Source organism: Hyperolius riggenbachi, chromosome 2, assembly GCF_040937935.1.
Source record: "Hyperolius riggenbachi isolate aHypRig1 chromosome 2, aHypRig1.pri, whole genome shotgun sequence".
NCBI lineage: Eukaryota > Metazoa > Chordata > Amphibia > Anura > Hyperoliidae > Hyperolius > Hyperolius riggenbachi.
The window spans coordinates 574,178,416-574,200,055 of record NC_090647.1 but is presented as its reverse complement, the minus strand read 5'-3'; positions in this window follow the sequence as shown (position 1 = coordinate 574,200,055).

Below are 21,640 nucleotides of genomic sequence, written 5' to 3'. Positions count from 1 at the left end.
TGTCACCCTTCTCCATAGACTGCTGATTACTCTTCACATACGTCTCTTCTTCTTCCTCTTTACTTGTCCTCATCATGTCTCCCTCCTCCATAGACTGCTGATCACTCCTCACATATGTCTCCTCTTCTTCCTCTTTATAGGTCCTCATCATGCCTCCCTCCTCCATAGACTGCTGATCACTCCTCACATATGTCTCTTCTTCTTCCTCTTTACTTGTCCTCATCATGTCTCCCTCCTCCATAGACTGCTGATCACTCCTCACATATGTCTCTTCTTCCTCTTTAACCACAGCACTTACATGTATCAGTTCTCCACCCTAAGTGCCCCAAAATGAGAGATAATTTAAATTGTAAACACAGATAACAGCACATGCAGAAGGATAATATAATACAGTTCAGAGTTTCTGAAGACCCCCAGTCCCACCTACCTGATAATGGCCGAGGGGGGCGAGATCATCCTGTGGAGAATCCTGGGAATAAAGAGGACCTGTACATCTCTCTGGTGGGTTTCTGTTACTGGATACATCTGTAGGAAACACACCCACTGACTGAATACATTGTCTCTATGTGATTATCAGATGATGGGGGATCTAGGTGGACAATCCCGGGAATAAAGAGGACCTGTACATCTCTCTGGTGGGTTTCTGTTACTGGATACATCTGTAGGAAACACACACACTGACTGAATACATTGTCTCTATGTGTTTATCAGATAAGGGGGGATCTAGGGGGACAATCCTAGGAATAAAGAGGACCTGTACATCTCTCTGGTGGGTTTCTGTTACTGGATACATCTGCAGGAAACACACACACTGACTGAATACATTGTCTCTATGTGATTATCAGATGATGGGGGATCTAGGTGGACAATCCTGGGAATAAAGAGGACCTGTACATCTCTCTGGTGGGTTTCTGTTACTGGATACATCTGTAGGAAACACACACTGACTGAATACATTGTCTCTATGTGATTATCAGATGATGGGGGATCTAGGTAGACAATTCTGGGTATAAAGAGGACCTGTACATCTCTCTGGTGGGTCTCTGTTACTGGATACATCTGTAGGAAACACACACACTGACTGAATACATTGTCTCTATGTGATTATCAGATGATGGAGGATCTAGGTGGACAATTCTGGGAATAAAGAGGACCTGTACATCTCTCTGGTGGATTTCTGTTACTGGATACATCTGTAGGAAACACACACACTGACTGAATACATTGTCTCTATGTGATTATCAGATGATGGGGGATCTAGGTGGACAATCCTGGGAATAAAGAGGACCTGTACATCTCTCTGGTGGGTTTCTGTTACTGGATACATCTGTAGGAAACACACACACTGACTGAATACATTGTCTCTATGTGATTATCAGATGATGGGGGATCTAGGTAGGCAATCCTGGGAATAAAGAGGACCTGTACATCTCTCTGGGGGGTTTCTGTTACTGGATACATCTGTAGGAAACACACACACACTGACTGAATACATTGTCTCTATGTGATTATCAGATGATGGGGGATCTAGGTGGGCAATCCTGGGAATAAAGAGGACCTGTACATCTCTCTGGTGGATTTCTGTTACTGGATACATCTGTAGGAAACACATACACTGACTGAATACATTGTCTCTATGTGATTATCAGATGATGGGGGATCTAGGTGGACCCCAAGTACTGCTCTCTCCTGTACAAGAAATGAAAGTCTCCTCTTACCCGGTGATGTGAGCGGCGGCTGATTCTCCATCATGGCGTCCTTGTAGAGGTCCTGGTGTCCTTCTATATACTGCCCCTCCTCCATGGAGAAATAGATGAGACAATGAGCCTCCTTATAGGAACCTGACACACCGAATGATACAGTCACCACCATACAAATCACTGGCTGTCACTGGATACTGTCCCATAATTCCTGCTAATGCTCAACTTACCCCGACAGCAGATCAGTGAGGATGTTGTGGGCTTCTCGTGTCTCTCAGATATCAGGGGGTGAGGTGGGAGCACCGCGATGGTCACCAGACTTCACAGAAGGGAAACTCTGTATGGAGAGACTGAAGGTAAGGTCATGTGACACTCCCAGAATCCTCCTCACCTCTCCAGTCATGTGACACTCACAGAATCCTCCTCACCTCTCCAGTCACGTCTGCAGGGGGTGTCTATCTGCTTCATGTGACAGACAGGAAGTGCACAGAATGTCCTCTACGCTAAACACTTCCCCACCTCAATACCAGTCCTAGGGTTGTGTTTACAAATCCCTAAAGACTCGAATTCGTGATTGAAATGAGGCTTAATTGCCTCAGCTGTGCGGCTGGGAGAGAAGGGGTTACTTACCCATAAGTCCGATGTCTTCTATGCATTCCGAACATCTTGCATGTGTGTTATTGGACGCTTTGCAAGACTCACTACTGTGCACTTCCTATTTCAAGTTGGAAGGAGGAAGTGTGCGGTAGTGAGTCTTCCAGGACGCGTGCAAGACGTTTGGAACGCATAGAAGACATCGGACTTATGGGTAAGTAACCCCTTCTCTCCCAGCCGCACAGCTGAGGCAATTAAGCCTTATTTCAATCACGATCTAGAGTCCTTAGGGACTGGTGAGCCCACCGCTGACCAGCCCTCCCCTCTCCCACTATGTGCACCTCCCTAATACTTGTCCTCCCCTCACCCACTATGTGCACCTCCCTAATACCTGTCCTCCCCTCCCCCACTATGTGCTCCTACCCTCCCCCCAATACCTGTCCTCCCCTCCCCCACTATGTGCTCCTACCCTCCCCCAATACCTGTCCTCTCCTCCCCCACTATGTGCTCCTCCCCTCCCCCCAATACCTGTCCTCCCCTCCCCCACTATGTGCTCCCCCCCCCCCACTATGTGCTCCTCCCCTCCCTAATACCTGTCCTCCCCTCCCCCACTATGTGCTCCTCCCAATACCTGTCCTCCCCTCCCCCACTATGTGCTCCTCCCCTCCCCCACGATGTGCTCCTACCCTTCCCCCAATACCTGTCCTCCCCTCCCCCACTATGTGCTCCCCCCCCCTCACTCCAATACCTGCCCTCCCCTCCCCCACTATGTGCTCCTCCCCTCACCCCAATACCTGTCCTCCCCTCCCCCACTATGTGCTCCTCCCCCCACCCCAATACCTGCCCTCCCCTCCCCCACTATGTGCTCCTCCCCCATCCCAGTACATGTCCTCCCCTCCCCCAATACCTGCCCTCCCCCACTATGTGCTCCTCCCCCCCACCCCAATACCTGTCCTCCCCTCCCCACCATGTGTTCCTCCCCTCACCCCAATACCTGTCCTCCCCCCACCCCAATACCTGCCCTCCCCTCCTCCAATATGTGCTCCTCCCCTCACCCCAATACCTGTCCTCCCCTCCCCCACTATGTGCTTCTACTCCTCACCCCAATACCTGCCCTCCCCTCCCCCACTATATGCTCCTCCCCCACCCCAATACCTGTCCTCCCCTCCCCCACTATGTGCTCCTCCCCTCACCCTGTGTTGGCTGCAAATAAAAATATTTTCCCACTTTTTACTTTTAAAATATTATTATAACTGAGTTATTTTACAAATATGAACTCCTCTCTCACCTCTCAGTCTGCAGCACGAGGAAATCCCTGATTTACTTCCGGTCTTTTATTACTTCCTCTCTGTGGTTCTATTTCCGGTGTCTGCGTTCCAGCTGCTGGAGGTGGGTTTGCCCTCTTGTGGTCAGTTAGCTAACTGCAGCCTCAATTAATAATCATAGGAAGACAGAGCAGCCAGTGAGTATTTAAAGTGGGCCTAAACCCTTGCACAGGACAGAAGGAAAACAGAGAAATGCACCCTGTGTGTGTTTAGAGAGTTAAGCCTGTCTATTTCCCCCTCATCTGTCACTTATCACATTCAGGACTATTGTGAGCTATGATGTTAGCTACGCATAATTAAAACATCATAATTGTAATTGAAGCGCCTCTGAGGACAGTCAGTGACATGACTGTGTACTCAGTAAAGTGCTGCAGAGGATGTCAGTGCTATATAAATACATAATAATAATATGGTAGGACATTAGACTATGACTATGGTAGGATTAGATTGTGAGCTCCTCTGAGGACAGTCAGTGACATGACTATGTACTCTGTAATGTGCTGCAGGAGATGTCAGTGCTATATAAATACATAATAATAATATGGTAGGACATTACACTATGACTATGGTAGGATTAGAGTGTGAGCTCCTCTGAGGACAGTCAGTGACATGACTATGTACTCTGTAATGTGCTGCAGAGGATGTCAGTGCTATATAAATCCATAATAATAATATGGTAGGACATTAGACTATGACTATGGTAGGATTAGAGTGTGAGCTCCTCTGAGGACTGTCAGTGACATGACTATGTACTCTGTAATGTGCTGCAGGAGATGTCAGTGCTATATAAATACATAATAATAATATGGTAGGACATTAGACTATGACTATGGTAGGCAGGGTCGGACTGGGACACCAAGGGCCCACCAAGGAAGTTTCAGCCTGGGGCCCACCCCCCTCTCCTCCTCCTCCCTCCCCCCCCCCCATTTTGAGGCTCACATACACATGTAATTGTGCCCAATTCCCCCCCTTCCAAGCTGCGCCCCCCTCCAGTGGCGTAGCTAGGGTGTTTGACACCCGGTGAGGATAATTTACCAACACCCCCCCCCCAAAAAAAAGCAAAGCGCGCAGCGACAAAAAAAAATGGGTGTGGACATGACATCACATGGGTGGGGGTAATTGTAATGTAACTGTAACAGTAAGGCAGTGGGCTAATATAGGTAGCCAGAATAGTTTCCCTCAGCATAGGTTAGATAGGTAGGTGCCCTCAGTATAGGTTAGTTAGGTAGGTGCCTCCAATATAGGTAGCCAGTATAGTTGCCACCAGTAAAGGCTAGCAAGGTAGATGCCCCCAATACAGGTTACATAGGTAGCTGCCCCCAGTATAGGTTACATTGGTAGGTGCCTCCAGTATAGGTTAGATAGGTAGCTGCCCCCAGTATAGGTTAGATAGCTAGCAGGGTGAGAGGGCGGGCAGATAGCTAGCCGGGTGGGCAGATAGAAAAAAGGGGGAGGGGGAAGAAGTGGTGCGGTCATGGAAGAATTGGGTGTGGTCATGGACCAGAATGTGGGTGTAGTCATGGGTGGAGACAAATTTGCATGAATGGTGGGACATTAGATTAGGACAGTGGTGGCGAACCTTTTGAAGGCAGAGTGCCCAAACTGCAACCCAAAAGTCACTTATCTATTGCAAAGTGGCAACAGCAATTTAAACTAAATAAAAACGTTTTAACTCATACATGAACATTATGGAAAATCCAAGTTGAAAATAAACTGTGAAGATAAACAATTTCATCCATCCTACTCCTGAAAAATGTATTCTTTTTTTTTTTTTTTTTTTTTTAGAACCTCCCAGTTTTATTTTCTGTTTTAAAAAGCTAAAAAGTAGCTATTGTCTCATATGATGATGATTCAGCTTTTTCCATAGTCTCGCAGTTAGCAATCATGTGACCCCCAACAAGACAAATTCAGCAATCATGAGGCCCCTAACAAGACATTCAGCAATCATGAGGCCCCCAACATGACAAATTCAGCAATCATGAGGTCCCCCATCAAGACAAAATCAGCAATCATGAGGCCCCTAACAAGACATTCAGTAACCATGAGGCCCCCAACAAGACAAATTCAGCAGTCATGAGGCACATAAATAAACAGCATTTCACATAAATAGGCAGAATGCCCACTTAATATGGTAGACACCTCTCACCTGGCTTCTGAATTCTCCTCTACTGGCTGCTGTGCCTGGCAATACTGTTTTTGGCTGGATTGGGGATGATGTGTGAGCTGAAAGGCCTGGCGGTGATGCTGTGGCCTGGTTGGCGGTGATGCTGGGCTGTACTTGGCTGGTTGAAGTAAATGTTGGCCTGACTGTTGGTGGTGATGCTGTGGCCTTTTTGACAGTGATTCTGGGCTGGTTGGCTGGTGGGGAAGCTGGGCTGGCTGGCCTGGATAGTTTAGGTAGTGACAGGTGCACCCTAGTTTAGGTAGCACCAGGAGCCTCCCAGCTTAGGTAGTGACAGGACCCCCAAGTTTAGGTAGCGACAGGAGCCCCCCAGTTTAGTTAGTGACAGATACCCCCCGTTTAGGTAGTGACAGGAGCCCCCAGTGTTTGTAGTGACAGGTGCCCCCCAGTTAAGGTAGTAACAGGTGCCCCCCAGGGTATGTAGTGACAGGAGCCCCCAGTTTAGGTAGTGACAGGGCCCCCCAGTTCAGGTAGTGACAGGTGCCCCCAGTTCAGGTATTGACAGGCGCCCCCCCCCCCCAGTTCAGTTAGTGACAGGTACCCCCAGTTTAGGTATGACAGGAGCCCCCAGTGTATGCAGTGACAGGGACCCCCCCCCCCCCGGTGTATGTAGTGACAGGGCCCCCCAGTATAGATAGACAGGTCTATAGGTGTCCCCAGTTTAAATAGCCAGATCTATAGGTGTCCTCAGTGGCAGCGGAGAGAGAAGAGAAGCGGTGGGGAAGGGAGGACGTTTCCCCCTCCCCCTTCCCTCACCTTGGGGCTCCCCCTCTCTCGCTCCCCCCTTTAGAATTAAGTGATGCGGCAGGCAGCGCCGCTGTGCCTGCCACTTCTTTTCTCTCTCCGCTGCCACCCCAGGGCGGGCAGGCCAGCCACGTCCGGGTAGCTAGGGGGGGGCAGCAGCTAGCCAGGGGAGTGAGCATGCCCCATTTTGCCCATGGCATGGTAGGCAGATAGGTAGCCGGGTAGGCAGTTATGTAGCCGGGTGGGAGGGTAGGCAGATAGGTAGCCGGGTGGGCAGTTAGGTAGCCGGGTGGGAGGGTAGGCAGTTAGGTAGCCAGGTGGGCAGATAGGTAGCTGGGTGGGCAGTTAGGTAGCCGGGTGGGAGGGTAGGCAGATAGGTAGCCGGGTGGGCAGATAGGTAGCCGGGTGGGAGGGTAGGCAGATAGGTAGCCGGGTGGGCAGATAGGTAGCTGGGTGGGTAGATAGGTATCCAGGTGGGCAGATAGGTAGCCAGGTGGGCAGATAGGTAGCCGGGTGGGAGGGTAGGCAGTTAGGTAGCCGGGTGGGCAGTTAGGTAGCCGGGTGGGAGGGTAGGCAGAAGGGTAGCCGGGTGGGAGGGTAGGCAGTTAGGTAGCCGGGTGGGCAGTTAGGTAGCCGGGTGGGAGGGTAGGCAGATAGGTAGCTGGATGGGCAGTTAGGTAGCCGGGTGGGCAGTTAGGTAGCCAGGTGGGAGGGTAGGCAGATAGGTAGCTGGGTGGGTAGATAGGTAGCCGGGTGGGCAGATAGGTAGCCGGGTGGGAGGGTAGGCAGATAGGTAGCTGGGTGGGTAGATAGGTAGCCGGGTGGGCAGTTAGGTAGCCGGGTGGGAGGGTAGGCAGAAGGGTAGCCGGGTGGGAGGGTAGGCAGTTAGGTAGCCGGGTGGGCAGTTAGGTAGCCGGGTGGGAGGGTAGGCAGATAGGAAGCTGGGTGGGTAGATAGGTAGCCGGGTGGGCAGCCAGTTAGGTAGCCGGGTGGGTAGATAGGTAGCCGGGTGGGAGGGTAGGTAGTTAGGTAGCCGGGTGGGCAGTTAGGTAGCCGGGTGGGAGGGTAGGCAGAAGGGTAGCCGGGTGGGAGGGTAGGCAGTTAGGTAGCCGGCCCGGGTGGGCAGTTAGGTAGCCGGGTGGGAGGGTAGGCAGTTAGGTAGCCGGGAGGGCAGTTAGGTAGCCGGGTGGGAGGGTAGGCAGAAGGGTAGCCGGGTGGGAATGTAGGCAGTTAGATAGCCGGGTGGGCAGTTAGGTAGCCGGGTGGGTAGCCAGTGGGGGCCCCGACTCCTATGCTTCCCCTCACCTGGGTGTCCCCCCTCCTATTAGAAGCCCCGGGGAGGGCAGCCCGACTGTTTTTTTTTTTTCCCCCTTAAAAAAAACTCTTTTCCCCGGGGGGCCCCCTCCTATCCTCCCCCTCCTATCCTCCCCCTCCCTCACCTCGGAGGGCCCCCCTCCTGTTACGAGCGGCGGGTACAGCAAACTTCCGGGGAGGTAAAGCAGAAGATAGAGGTCCAGCTGCCTCCCAGTCGCTGTCTCCTCTATGCCGCTCGCACTAAACCAGGAAGCAGTGCGAGCGGCATAGAGGAGACAGCGTAGCCCGAGAGGCAGCTGGACCTCTATCTTCTGCCTTACCTCTCCGGAAGTTTGCTGTACCCGCCGCTCGTAACAGGAGGGGGGCCCTCCGAGGTGAGGGAGGGGGAGGATAGGAGGGGGCCCCCCCGGGGAAAAGTTTTTTTTAAGGGGGAAAAAAAAAAAAAAACAGTCGGGCTGCCCTCCCCGCGGCTCTCCCCTCCAGCGCACCCCTTCTAGGGGCCCCCAGCAGGAGGGGCAGTCGGGGCCCACTGATGGGACCGTCGGTGGTTCGGCGGCTCTGTCCGAGCCTGATGGTAGGATTAGAGTGTGAGCTCCTCTGAGGATAGTCAGTGACATGACTATGTACTCTGTAAAGTGCTGCAGAAGATGTCAGTGCTATATAAATACATAATAATAATATGGTAGGACATTACACTATGACTTATATAGTGCCACTAGATTAAATCTTTGGGCAGTTGCCCTGTTTACCTAGGGATATGCATTAGACGCTTGTCATCTCTGTGCTGCCGCCGTCGGATCCGGCTGCCTTCCGGCGCCTCCCGCCCCCTCCCCGGGGCCGGCGTGCAGGGGGGCGGGGCCTGGTGGACGCGACGCGCGCGCCATTGGGGCGCGCCCGTCGTGTCTGCCTGCCCTGCCCCCCTGCTCGCAGTGGCCCTGGGGAGGGGGCGGGCGGCGCCGTGTCTGCGGCCGGATTGGTCGGCGGCCTGCACATAGCTGTGGCGTCATGTGTGGTGGGACACGCCTCCTGAAGAAGCCGGAAGAGCCAGCGAAATCGATTGAGGACGCCGTCCTCCACCACCAGCACGCTGCCGCATCCTTTCCCGCAGTCCTCATGAGTTCTCGGCTTCCTCCCCAGCACTGCCTTCTCTGTGCAGCTTGAGCACATCAACCCATCACGAGCCAGCAAGAACTACATACTCAGGACACAGTAAGAGCCCCTTGGGCATAGGCATCACTCCTGACAGGAGCTACAGCAATTGGCCATGCATAGTATCCGCATGCTATATATGCATGAACCTGATGATTGATATCAATGTACGCTGTGCCATGCTGACCCAGTTGTGCTGCTGGTGTTTTGTTTGCCATACCTGCTCCATGGGCCTTGCTTTGATCCTTGCTGAGCCGAATTATATACACCAATTTGTTTGAACTTTGATTGGCAAACCTGTTATTCTTGATGTGACCAGCCAACTACAAGCGTGAATTTGATGATTGACATCCATGCATGCTATGCCACACTGACCAAGCTGTGCTGCTGCTATTCTATTTGCCACACCTGCCTCATGTGCTTTGCTTTGACCCTTGCTGGGATGAACTATGTACATCAATCTGCTTGAATCTTGATTGGCAAACTTGCTAATTCTGCTGTGACTAAACCAACTACATGTTGCACTTATACATGTGAAGAGGATATACGCCTAGGGCCTGTTATAAACTCTGGCCTGATATTAGTGCTTGAGTGGTAATTTCCTAGGAAACCCAGAGGCCTATCTGTAGCGAAGGAATTGCATAACATTCTCTCCATTTTTTGAGCTCAGATAGGAATTGTCAGAAACTGCGCAGTCCTTAATACGATCATGTGCACATGATATAGTGAAGGGGTGGGCGTTGTGAGGTTCCGGGTTTCTCTTGGGGAGTGGCGGGTGGGATCGGGCGGTTGGCGGGCTGTCTGGTGGGAGTTGCTGTATATATTATATGTTTTTAGCATTTGGATATGTATTGAATAAAGTTTTGTATATCTTTTGAATACGATTTGCCTGTTTGTATTCAGTCAGGCCACACCCCACCTTTATTATATCTCACAGTGTTTTTTATGACTATGGTAGGATTAGAGTGTGAGCTCCTCTGAGGACAGTCAGTGACATGACTATGTACTCTGTAATGTGCTGCAGGAGATGTCACTGCTATATAAATACATAATAATAATATGGTAGGACATTAGACTATGACTATGGCAGGTTTAGAGTGTGAGCTCCTCTGAGGCTCTGAGGGCAGTCAGTGACATGACTATGTACTCTGTAATGTGCTGCAGAAGATGTCAGTGCTATATAAATACATAATAATAATATGGTAGGACATTACACTATGACTATGGTAGGATTAGATTGTGAGCTCCTCCGAGGACAGTCAGTGACATGACTATGTACTCTGTAATGTGCTGCAGAGGATGTCAGTGCTATATAAATACATAATAATAATATGGTAGGGCATTAGACTATGACTATGGTAGGATTAGATTGTGAACTCTGAGGACAGTCAGTGACATGACTATGTACTCTGTAATGTGCTGCAGAAGATGTCAGTGCTTTATGAATACATAATAATAATAATACGGTAGGGCATTAGACTATGACTATGGTAGGATTAGAGTGTGAGCTCCTCTGAGGACAGTCAGTGACATGACTATGTACTCTGTAAAGTGCAGCAGAAGATGTCAGTGCTTTATGAATACATAATAATAATAATACAGTAGGGCATTAGACTATGAACATGGTAGGGATTAGAGTGTGAGCTCCTCTGAGGACAGTCAGTGACATGACTATGTACTCTATACAGTGCTGCAGAAGATGTCAGTACTATATAAATACATAATAATAATATGGTAGGACATTAGACTATGACTATGGTAGGATTAGAGTGTGAGCTCCTTTGAGGACAGTCAGTGACATGACTATGTACTCTGTAATGTGCTGCAGAAGATGTCAGTGCTATATAAATACATAATAATAATATGATAGTGACATTAGACCATGACTATGGTAGGATTAGATTGTGAGCTCCTCTGAGGACAGTCAGTGACATGACTATGTACTCTGTAAAGTGCTGAAGAAGATGTCAGTGCTGTATAAATACATAATAATAATATGGTAGGACATTACACTATGACTATGGTAGGATTAGATTGTGAGCTCCTCCGAGGACAGTCAGTGACATGACTATGTACTCTGTAATGTGCTGCAGAGGATGTCAGTGCTATATAAATACATAATAATAATATGGTAGGGCATTAGACTATGACTATGGTAGGATTAGATTGTGAACTCTGAGGACAGTCAGTGACATGACTATGTACTCTGTAATGTGCTGCAGAAGATGTCAGTGCTTTATGAATACATAATAATAATAATACGGTAGGGCATTAGACTATGACTATGGTAGGATAGAGTGTGAGCTCCTCTGAGGACCGTCAGTGACATGACTATGTATTCTTTACAGTGCTGCAGAAGATGTCAGTGCTATATAAATACATAATAAGAATATGGTAGGACATTACACTATGACTATGGTAGGATTAGATTGTGAGCTCCTCTGAGGACAGTCAGTGACATGTAAACAGGACACACAAAATGAGGCCAGCGATCAGGACTGACGCAACTACCCCCAATTGCTCTACAATACCTTCCAGCAATATGATCAGACACTTTCCAGTCCTGATAGAATAGCATCTAGAGCTGAAGCTGCGTCGTTTCTTATTGATATTTCCCCCCACCTCTCGGATGAGTCTAGAGAACAGCTAAACGCCGAGGTGTCAGATGAGGAAATGGCTGCAGCTATTAATAATGAGAAGCTGGGAGAGCACCTGGTCCTGTTATCCTGACGCCCAAATATTATACACAATTTCCTCCCCCCAAACTCTATAACTATACCTGGAGGTCATCCTGTACTCCCTGAATTTCCAGCCGGTCATGTCACGGTGATATCTAAGGACAGCGAGGACCCCTTTCCCCGACTAACTATCCCCCAATCTCTCTCCTTATCTCCACTACAAGCTTCTCACCTCAATAATGGTAGCCAGTGTCCATAAATGTATAAACCCGCTTATACATAAACATCAGGTGGGCTTTGTGCCCTTCAGGCAGGTCCCACAATAGCCATAAAATGATAGACATTATTCACCATGCTATAAAGCATTCTGGCCAACTGGCAGTATTAGCCCTGGACACTGAGAAGGCTTCTGTCAGCCTGGATTGGACTTATATGGACTCTGCAGATCAGAGATTCCGGGTACATTGTGACTTCTTGAATGCTATTGGGGTGCTCTATTCCTCTCCTACTGCCACTATGAAGCTTCCTACCTCTTGCCCAATGCCGCCCTCCATTGCCAGGGGCACCAGGCAGGGATGTCCCCTATCCCCAGCTATTTCTGCCTTAGCAATGCAGCCCCTGGCAGTTGCTATTCGCTGGACAGCAAGGGTTACTCTATTGGTAGCGCTGAATATAAATAGCTTTGATAGTAACTTACCCGCAGGTTACCCTTCCTCATTTGTTACACTCATGCTCTAGTGTTGGGACTTAATCCTGGCCAAGTCACAAGTATTATTTTGTAACTTTCCTGCAGGCCAGGCTTGCATATTTCCTCTGCTTTTGGTGTGCAGTATAGGCCCAGCTTTATTAACCACTTGACGACCAGGGGATTTCTATCTGATCTGTGCTGCGTGGGCTCTCCAGCCCGCAGCACAGATCAGGATTATGCCAGGGCGATCAGACTTACCCCCTTTTTTCCCCACTAGGGGGATGTCCTGCTGGGGGGGTCTGATCGCCGCCGGCTTGCTGCGCTTTGCGGGGGCTCTTCAAATCCCCCCTCCGCAGCGTTTTTGGCACTCCCTCCCTCTCCCTTCCCCTCTGAGCGGCGCAAGACGGATATCCGTCCTGCGCATTGTAGGATAGGCTTCAGCCTATCATATGCCGGCGATCCCCGGCCAATCAGAGGCCGGGGATCGCCGATCTGCCTTACAGCGCTGCTGCGCAGCAGCGCCGTATGATGTAAACAACGGGGATTTCTTCCCCGCGTGTTTACATTTTGCCGGCGAGCCGCGATCGGCGGTTCTCCGGCTGTTCACGGAGACACCCTCCGTGAATGGACATGGAAAGGCCGCTCGAACGAGCGGCCGTTTCCATGGAAACCCGCAGATGACAAGTTTACGCCAAAAAAAGTGGGATCAGCGCATCACCAGGCCGCCTCTGAATGGCCTCAGCTCAGAGATGCGCTGAGCCCCCCCAGAAACTGCAAACGCACCTTGAACCCAAACAGAGGCTCTGCATATACACCTAAGGAAAACTATTAAGTGGGAGCAGCTGACCAGAAATAAAACAATCAAACATAACAAAGAAATGAACAGCGCTACTTAAAAACAGATGAGTGCTTACCTGCAAAAAAGTGCACACCCCACTCATGGGATTCAAATACACAATGAGCATACACATGACCTGTCTACCACTTGGAGGATGTTAGTTTCACTAACAATTTGCAATTTGTTAGGTACTCGTCCATCCCACTGTCGAAGAAGTCTTTCCTCCATGGGAGGGGACCTAACACTAACTAAAAATTCTACCTATGCATATGCATAGCCTGGGCGCGCTACCAGTAAAATTGAGAATTGCGCAAAAAAAAGTGGGATCAGCGCATCACCAGGCCGCCTCTGAATGGCCTCAGCTCAGTTTTCCTTTGGTGTATATGCAGAGCTTCTGTTTGGGTTCAAGGTGCGTTTGCAGTTTCTGGGGGGGCTCAGCGCATCTCTGAGCTGAGGCCATTCAGAGGCGGCCTGGTGATGCGCTGATCCCACTTTTTCTGCGCAGTTCTCAATTTTACTGGTAGCGCGCCCAGGCTATGCATATGCATAGGTAGAATTTAGTTAGTGTTAGGTCCCCTCCCATGGAGGAAAGACTTCTTCGACAGTGGGATGGACGAGTACCTAACAAATTGCAAATTGTTAGTGAAACTAACATCCTCCAAGTGGTAGACAGGTCATGTGTATGCTCATTGTGTATTTGAATCCCATGAGTGGGGTGTGCACTTTTTTGCAGGTAAGCACTCATCTGTTTTTAAGTAGCGCTGTTCATTTCTTTGCTATGTTTGACAAGTTTACGCCAATCGGCGTTAGCTGGTCGTCAAGAGGTTAAATGCTTAGGGGTAAGAGCAGCAACTCCTATGACACTCTACACAGCTAACTATGCCCCTGTGTTCTCTACCCTGATTACACTATTGTCTGATGGCATCTCCACTCTATCTCCTGGCTGAGAAGTATTTACGTTTGCATGGAATAGGAGGAGACCGCGCATGTCTCGCCAATATCTCATCTCAGGAAGCAGTGATGGCAAATTCTATATCTGCATGTAAAGAGTCAAGAGATTCAAGCACTTTATTGTCATTGTGTAACACAACTTTCATGACAGCCGCACAGTGCACATAGGGATAGTAACAAAGGGAGAAATAGAGGAATTATACAAGTATGCCAGGTAGTTCAAATATTTAAACAATTTGTACACCATGTTCATTATCTCAGGAGAGTTAATCAAGTTTATGGCGGATGGGAAAAAGCTGGTTTTCAGTCTGTGTGTGTGTAATGCGGATTGATATAAAATGTCTGCCTAATGGAAGGAGCTCAAACAAGGCGTTTCTGGGGTGAGTGTTGTCCTTGATGATGTTTTGGCCCTTCTCATTAGAGATGGGCCGAACCTCCGATTTTAGGTTCGCGAACCCTGTTCGCGAACTTCCGCGAAAGGTTCGGTTCGCGAAAAAGTTTGCGAACCGCAATAGACTTCAATGGGGAGGCGAACTTTCAAAGTTTTAAAAAATTCTATCAACTGGAAAAATGATAGAAAACATGTTTCAAAAGCTCTAATACCTGGAGCCACACCTAATTGAGTGAAATACACATCACTGCTGGAGGACCCGCCCACCCTCTCTCCTCCAAGCAAGGTCCTTTATACCATTTGCCTACCTACACTAATTAGTTATGGGACAGCTGCTACACACTCTGCTAGGGAAATTTTAATTGGCCACCTCCCTCCTCCCCTTCTCCCCTTCTCCCCTTCTCCCCTATTCCCTCCTACCGGAGGGAGGAGGGTCTCTTCTGCCAGGGAATTATACTATTTTAAAAACCAGTATACATCATACCATAGCTGGTACATCATACCATAGCTGGGAATACGTACATGAGTATACATCATACCATAGCTGGGGATACATACATGAGTATATATCATACCATAGCTGGGAATTGAACCCAGATCTCACTGTGTGGTGGGCACATCACCCTAAGCACTGTACCACTACCGAAGTAAGTGAAGCTAGCCTAAAATTTAACATTTATGCTCAATGCAATAGAACCATTAGGTTGCTTAAAGGAGAACTGTAGTGAGAGGTATATGGAGGCTGCCATATTGATTTCCTTTTAAGCTATACCAGTTGCCTGGCAGCCCTGCTGATCTATTTGGCTGCAGTAATAATAATAATCCAAACATTTGTATAGTGCTTTTCTCCTGTCGGACTCAAAGTGCTCAAGAGCTGCAAGCCACAGGGACGTGCTCAAGAGGCCACGCTGCAGTGTTAGAGAGTCTTGCCTTGCACTCCTTACTGAATAGGTACTTGACTTAGCCAGGATTCAAACCCTGGTCTCCCATGTCAAAGGCAGAGCCCTTAACCAGTACACTATCCAGCCACTGTAATGTGAATCACACCAGAAACAAGCATGCAGCTAATCTTGTCAGATCTTACAAAAATGTCAAACACCAGATCTGCTGCATGCTTGTTCAGGGTCTAGGGCTAAAAGTATTGGAGGCAGAGGATCTGCAGGATAGCCAGGTAACTGGTATTGCTTAAAAGGAAATCAATATGGTAGCCTCCATATACCTTTCACTACAGTTCTCCTTTAAAGGGAACCTTAACTGAGAATGATATGGATGTTTCCTGTAAACAATACCAGTTGCCTGGCAGTCCAGCTGATCTTTGTGACTGCAATAGTGGCTGAATCACACCCTGAAACAAGCATGCAGCTAATCCAGTCTGACTTCAGTCAGAGCACCTGATCTGCATGCTTGTTCAGGGGCTGTGGCTAAAAGTATTAGAGACACAGGATCAGGAGGCGATTCAGGCAACTGGTATTATTTTAAAAGTAAAAATCCATATCCTTCTCCGTTTAGGTTCCCTTTAAGGATTTGTAGCATAAAAGTCAACTCACATTGGCTGGGATTTGAACCTGGGTCTCACTGTATGGTGGGCAAGCACACTAACCACTATACCAACTGAAGCTGGCCTGAAATTGCTGGCCTGAAATTGCTGGCCTAAAATTTACTATTTATGCTCAATACAAGAGAAAAAGTAGACAAGACAAATAACACAAAAGAGAAGGCCATGTCTAGCTAAATATCTGTAAGCAGTGGCTGCATGGTGTAATGGATAAGGGCGCTGCCTCTGACAAAGGAGACCAGAGTTCAAATCTCAGCTCTGTCTGTTCAGTAAGCCAGCACCTATTCAGTAGGAGACCTTAGGCAAGTCTTCCTAACACTGCTACTGCCTATAGAGCATGCCCTAGTGGCTGCAGCTCTGGTCCTTTGAGTCCGCCAGGAGAAAAGTGTGATATAAATGTTATTTGTCTTGTCTACTTTTTATCTTGTATTGAGCATAAATAGTAAATTTTAGGCCAGCAATTTCAGGCCAGCTTCAGTTGGTATAGTGGTTAGTGTGCTTGTCCACCATACAGTGAGACCCAGGTTCAAATCCCAGCCAATGTGAGTTGACTATTAAGCTACAAATCCTTAAAGGGAACCTAAACGGAGAAGGATATGGATTTTTCCTTTTAAAATAATACCAGTTGCCTGAATCGCCTCCTGATCCTGTGTCTCTAATACTTTTAGCCACATCCCCTGAACAAGCATGCAGATCAGGTGCTCTGACTGAAGCCAGACTGGATTAGCTGCATGCTTGTTTCAGGGTGTGATTCAGCCACTATTGCAGTCACAAAGATCAGCTGGACTGCCAGGCAACTGGTATTGTTTACAGGAAACAGCCATATCACTCTCAGTTAAGGTTCCCTTTAAAGGAGAACTGTAGTGAAAGGTATATGGAGGCTACCATATTGATTTCCTTTTAAGCAATACCAGTTACCTGGCTATCCTGCAGATCCTCTGCCTCCAATACTTTTAGCCCTAGACCCTGAACAAACAACAGTTTGACATTTTTGTAAGATCTGACAAGATTAGCTGCATGCTTGTTTCTGGTGGGATTCACACTACAGTGGCTGGATAGTGTACTGGTTAAGGGCTCTGCCTTTGACATGGGAGACCAGGGTTTGAATCCTGGCTAGGTCAAGTACCTATTCTGTAAGGAGATCAAGGCAAGACTCCCTAACACTGCAGGGTGGCCTCTTGAGCGCGTCCCTGTGGCTTGCAGCTCTTGAGCGCTTTAAATCCGACAGGAGAAAAGCACTATACAAATGTTTGGATTATTATTATTACTGCAGCCAAATAGATCAGCAGGGCTGCCAGGCAACTGGTATAGCTTAAAAGGAAATCAATATGGCAGCCTCCATATACCTCTCACTACAGTTCTCCTTTAAGCAACCTAATGGTTCTATTGCATTGAGCATAAATGTTAAATTTTAGGCTAGCTTCACTTACTTCTGTAGTGGTACAGTGCTTAGGGTGACGTGCCCACCACACAGTGAGATCTGGGTTTGATTCCCAGCTATGGTATGATGTATACTCATGTATGTATCCCCAGCTATGGTATGATGTATCCTCATGTATGTATTCCCAGCTATGGTATGATGTATACTGGTTTTTAAAATAGTATAATTCCCTGGCAGAAGAGACCCTCCTCCCTCTGGGAGGTGGCCAATTAAAATCTCCCTAGCAGAGTGTGTAGCAGCTGTCCCATAACTAATTAGTGTAGGCAGACAACTGAGTCAAATGGTATACTATATACCACCCCCTTGGTGGTCCCTGGGCAGTTTTTCTGAGGGGCCGAGTGTATATACTACACTCACAATCGGGGGAAAAAAGGCAGGAGGGGGACTGCCGCCGCCACTAACCACGACCCCCAAATCCCTGCCCCCCTCCCCCGGGCCCCAGAGAAAAGTTTGGTCGGTATAGGGGGCCCCGGGCTCAAAAAGGTTGGGGACCCCTGGTATAAAGGACCTAGCTTGGAGGGTGGGCGGATTCTCTAGCACTGAAAGCAGTGTATTTGACAATAACATGTCTGCTGACAGTGAAATGGAGGGTAAAAATTTTGCTCAATACAGCATTATGGGGCGAATCGAACTTCCGCAAAAGTTCGCCTGCAGCGAACCCCCAAAGTTCGCCTGGAACCTTTTGCAGGCGAACCATTCGGCCCATCTCTACTTCTCATACAGAGAGTCTTGTACAAGAGTTCCAGTGATGGTAGTTCAGTGCTGATAATGGCCTCTGCTGTTCTAACAACTCGCTGCAGGGCTTCTCTGGCAACCTTGGTGCAGCTGTTGTACCAGGCCGCCATGCAATTGGTCAGAACGCTTTCTATAGTGCATCTGTAGAGATTAACCAGCAGCTTCTGTGGGAGGTTAGCGCTCCTCAGTTTTCTCACAAAGTAGAGGCGTTGTTGTGCTTTGCCAGTTACAGATAAAGCATTGTCAGCCCAGGACAGGTTCTCTGCGATGGTGACGCCCAAATCTTACAGCAGGAAATTCTCTCTACAGCCTCTGCATTGATCATTAGCGGTATGTGAATAGTCTTTTGGGGGGTCCTAAAGTCCAGAATAACTTTTTTGTATTTAAAATCAGGTTATTAAAGAGACACTGAAGCAAAAAAAAATAATGATAATATAATGAATTGTATGTGTAGTATGGATACACATTAGTAGCAAAAAAAAAAATGTGAATATTTATATTTTCAGTTATACAGCTTTTTTTTTTTTTTTTTTTTTTATAATATTGCATCATTCTCTAATATTTGCAGTTTACACACTACTCAGCATTGTAAATGATTTTACAGAGCAGGCTAGTGAACTTTTGACCTGCCCTGAACTGTTCTCTGCAATAGAAAACTTGGTACAAGCTTCAGAAGACAGAGCTCTCTGCGACTTTGAAAGTCGTGCAGCTCAATGGCTCTTATGCATAGATAACAACTGGAGGTTCTTAACCCTTGCTGTACTGGAAACCATATTAGACTTATGTATCTGCTCCTAATGTATTATTTCTTAGCTGTACTACACAACCAGTTCATTATATCATCATTTTTTTTCGCTTCAGTGTCTCTTTAATGCTGCACCATGCAGTCAGGTTCCTAACTTCTTCTCTGTATGCAGCTTCCTCATTGTCTGATATAAGCCAAATGACAGTCTTATCATCTGCAAACTTAACAATTATGTTAGAGTTATGGAAAAACTGGCAGTCATGGGTGAAAAGTGAGTAGAGGAGAGGACTTAGTAAACAGCCCTGTGGCACGCCAGTGCTCAGTGTGGAGAGGACTTAGTACACAGCCCTGTGGCACGCCAGTGCTCAGTGTGGAGAGGAGTTACTACACAGCCCTGTGGCACGCCAGTGCTCAGTGTGGAGAGGAGTTACTACACAGCCCTGTGGCACGCCAGTGCTCAGTGTGGAGAGGACTTGGTACACAGCCCTGTGGCATGCCAGTGCTCAATGTGGAGAGGACTTAGTACACAGCCCTTTGGCACGCTAGTGCTCAGTGTGGAGAGGACTTAGTACACAGCCCTGTGGCATGCCAGTGCTCCGTGTGGAGAGGACTTAGTACACAGCCCTGTGGCATGCCAGTGCTCAGTGTGGAGAGGACTTAGTACACAGCCCTGTGGCACGCTAGTGCTCAGTGTGGAGAGGACTTAGTACACAGCCCTGTGGCATGCCAGTGCTCCGTGTGGAGAGGACTTAGTACACAGCCCTGTGGCACGCTAGTGCTCAGTGTGGAGAGGACTTAGTACACAGCCCTGTGGCACGCCAGTGCTCAGTGTGGAGAGGACTTACTACACAGCCCTGTGGCACGCTAGTGCTCAGTGTGGAGAGGACTTACTACACAGCCATGTGGCACGCCAGTGCTCAGTGTGGAGAGGACTTAGTACACAGCCCTGTGGCACGCTAGTGCTCAGTGTGGAGAGGACTTAGTACACAGCCCGGTGGCATGCTAGTGCTCAGTGTGGAGAGGACTTAGTACACAGCCCTGTGGCACGCCAGTGCTCAGTGTGGAGAGGACTTAGTACACAGCCCTGTGGCACGCCAGTGCTCAGTGTGGAGAGGACTTAGTACACAGCCCTGTGGCACGCCAGTGCTCAGTGTGGAGAGGACTTACTACACAGCCCTGTGGCACGCCAGTGCTCAGTGTGGAGAGGAGTTACTACACAGCCCTGTGGCACGCCAGTGCTCAGGGTGAGGGTGAAGGATGTGTGTTTTCCTAACCTGACAGATGTAAAGATGGCTTGGATGCTCTCCTTGCATTGAAGGGCATCTGTGGCTATAATTACTAGGTAATTCCCAGCAGAGTTGGTCCAGGGATTTATCTGACTGCCACCTGGAGTCGCTGTGATGCCACCCAACAACCCCATCTTACTATGCCGCCGTTCAGGTCTCATCCACTAGGGGCTTCTGGAGGCAACTGCACTGTGAGCAAAGCAACCATTTAAAGGGACACTTAAGCAATACAAAAAACACTGAGTTCTACTCACCTGGGGCTTCTACCATTCCCCTGCAGCCATCCTGTGCCCTCGCAGTCTTGCTCAGATCCTCCTGTCCCCGCTATTGCGGACAGGAACGCGAAGAAGCAGACGCATGGCCAGACCTGTTGGTCCTGTCGCTGAAAGTGAAAGTAGCTGCTGGCAGGGGGACAGGAGGACCAGATCATGACTGCGAGGGCACAGGATGGCTGCAGGGGGCTGGTAGAAGTCCCAGGTGAGTAAAACATTTTTGTATGGCTTAAAGAGAGACTGAAGTCTCTCAGAATTCTAGTTTTTATTTTACATACAGACTGGTGACAGCGCTCATGGATGCATCCGCTTGCAAACCTACAGGGGCAATGCACAGCCCCTCTGGACTAAATACACGCCCTGAATGCAAAGCAGATGCAAATTGTGTGCTAATTCTAATCTAAAGCTTTATAGAATAATTTAGTCCAGAGGGGCTGTGCATAGCCCCTGTAGGTTTGCAAGCGGATGCATCCATGAGTGCTGTCACCAGTCTGTCTGTATGTATGATTTATCAAATGTGTATACCATTTGTCTGATTAGCTGCACTGGAAATGTTGTGCTTTTATTGCTAGATTAGCGTTAGGTCTTCCCCAAGGGGGTCCGTCACAGTTGTGGGAAAGTCTAGTAGGCCTAAATTGTGCACATATTATCTCTGAAGCTAACACCCCCCTTTGCCTGAAGTGAACCTAGGTGTGTATTTTAGTCCAGTGGTGATTGGAGTTTTGCACATTATGGCAGATAATTCATTCAGGTATGTATTTATCCCTCACTGAAGTTGTGTTCCTCCACTTTTTATGCCTGCAATGAGTGTTGGTGTGTATTATAGTCCATTGGTCAGTGGAGCTCTGCACATTTTATGCTATTAAAACATGCAGGTATGAGTTTTTGAAAGCGCTGCCATTCCTTTTTGCTGTATGAATTGAAGGTTTTTATTTTAAAAACCTCTTTAATATCAATGCCCTAACTCCATCCTCGCAGCTGCACACTAACTAATTCCCCCCAAATTCCCCAGGGCACATTGCGGGGAGCGCTTCCGTGAAGAGGCAGAGCTT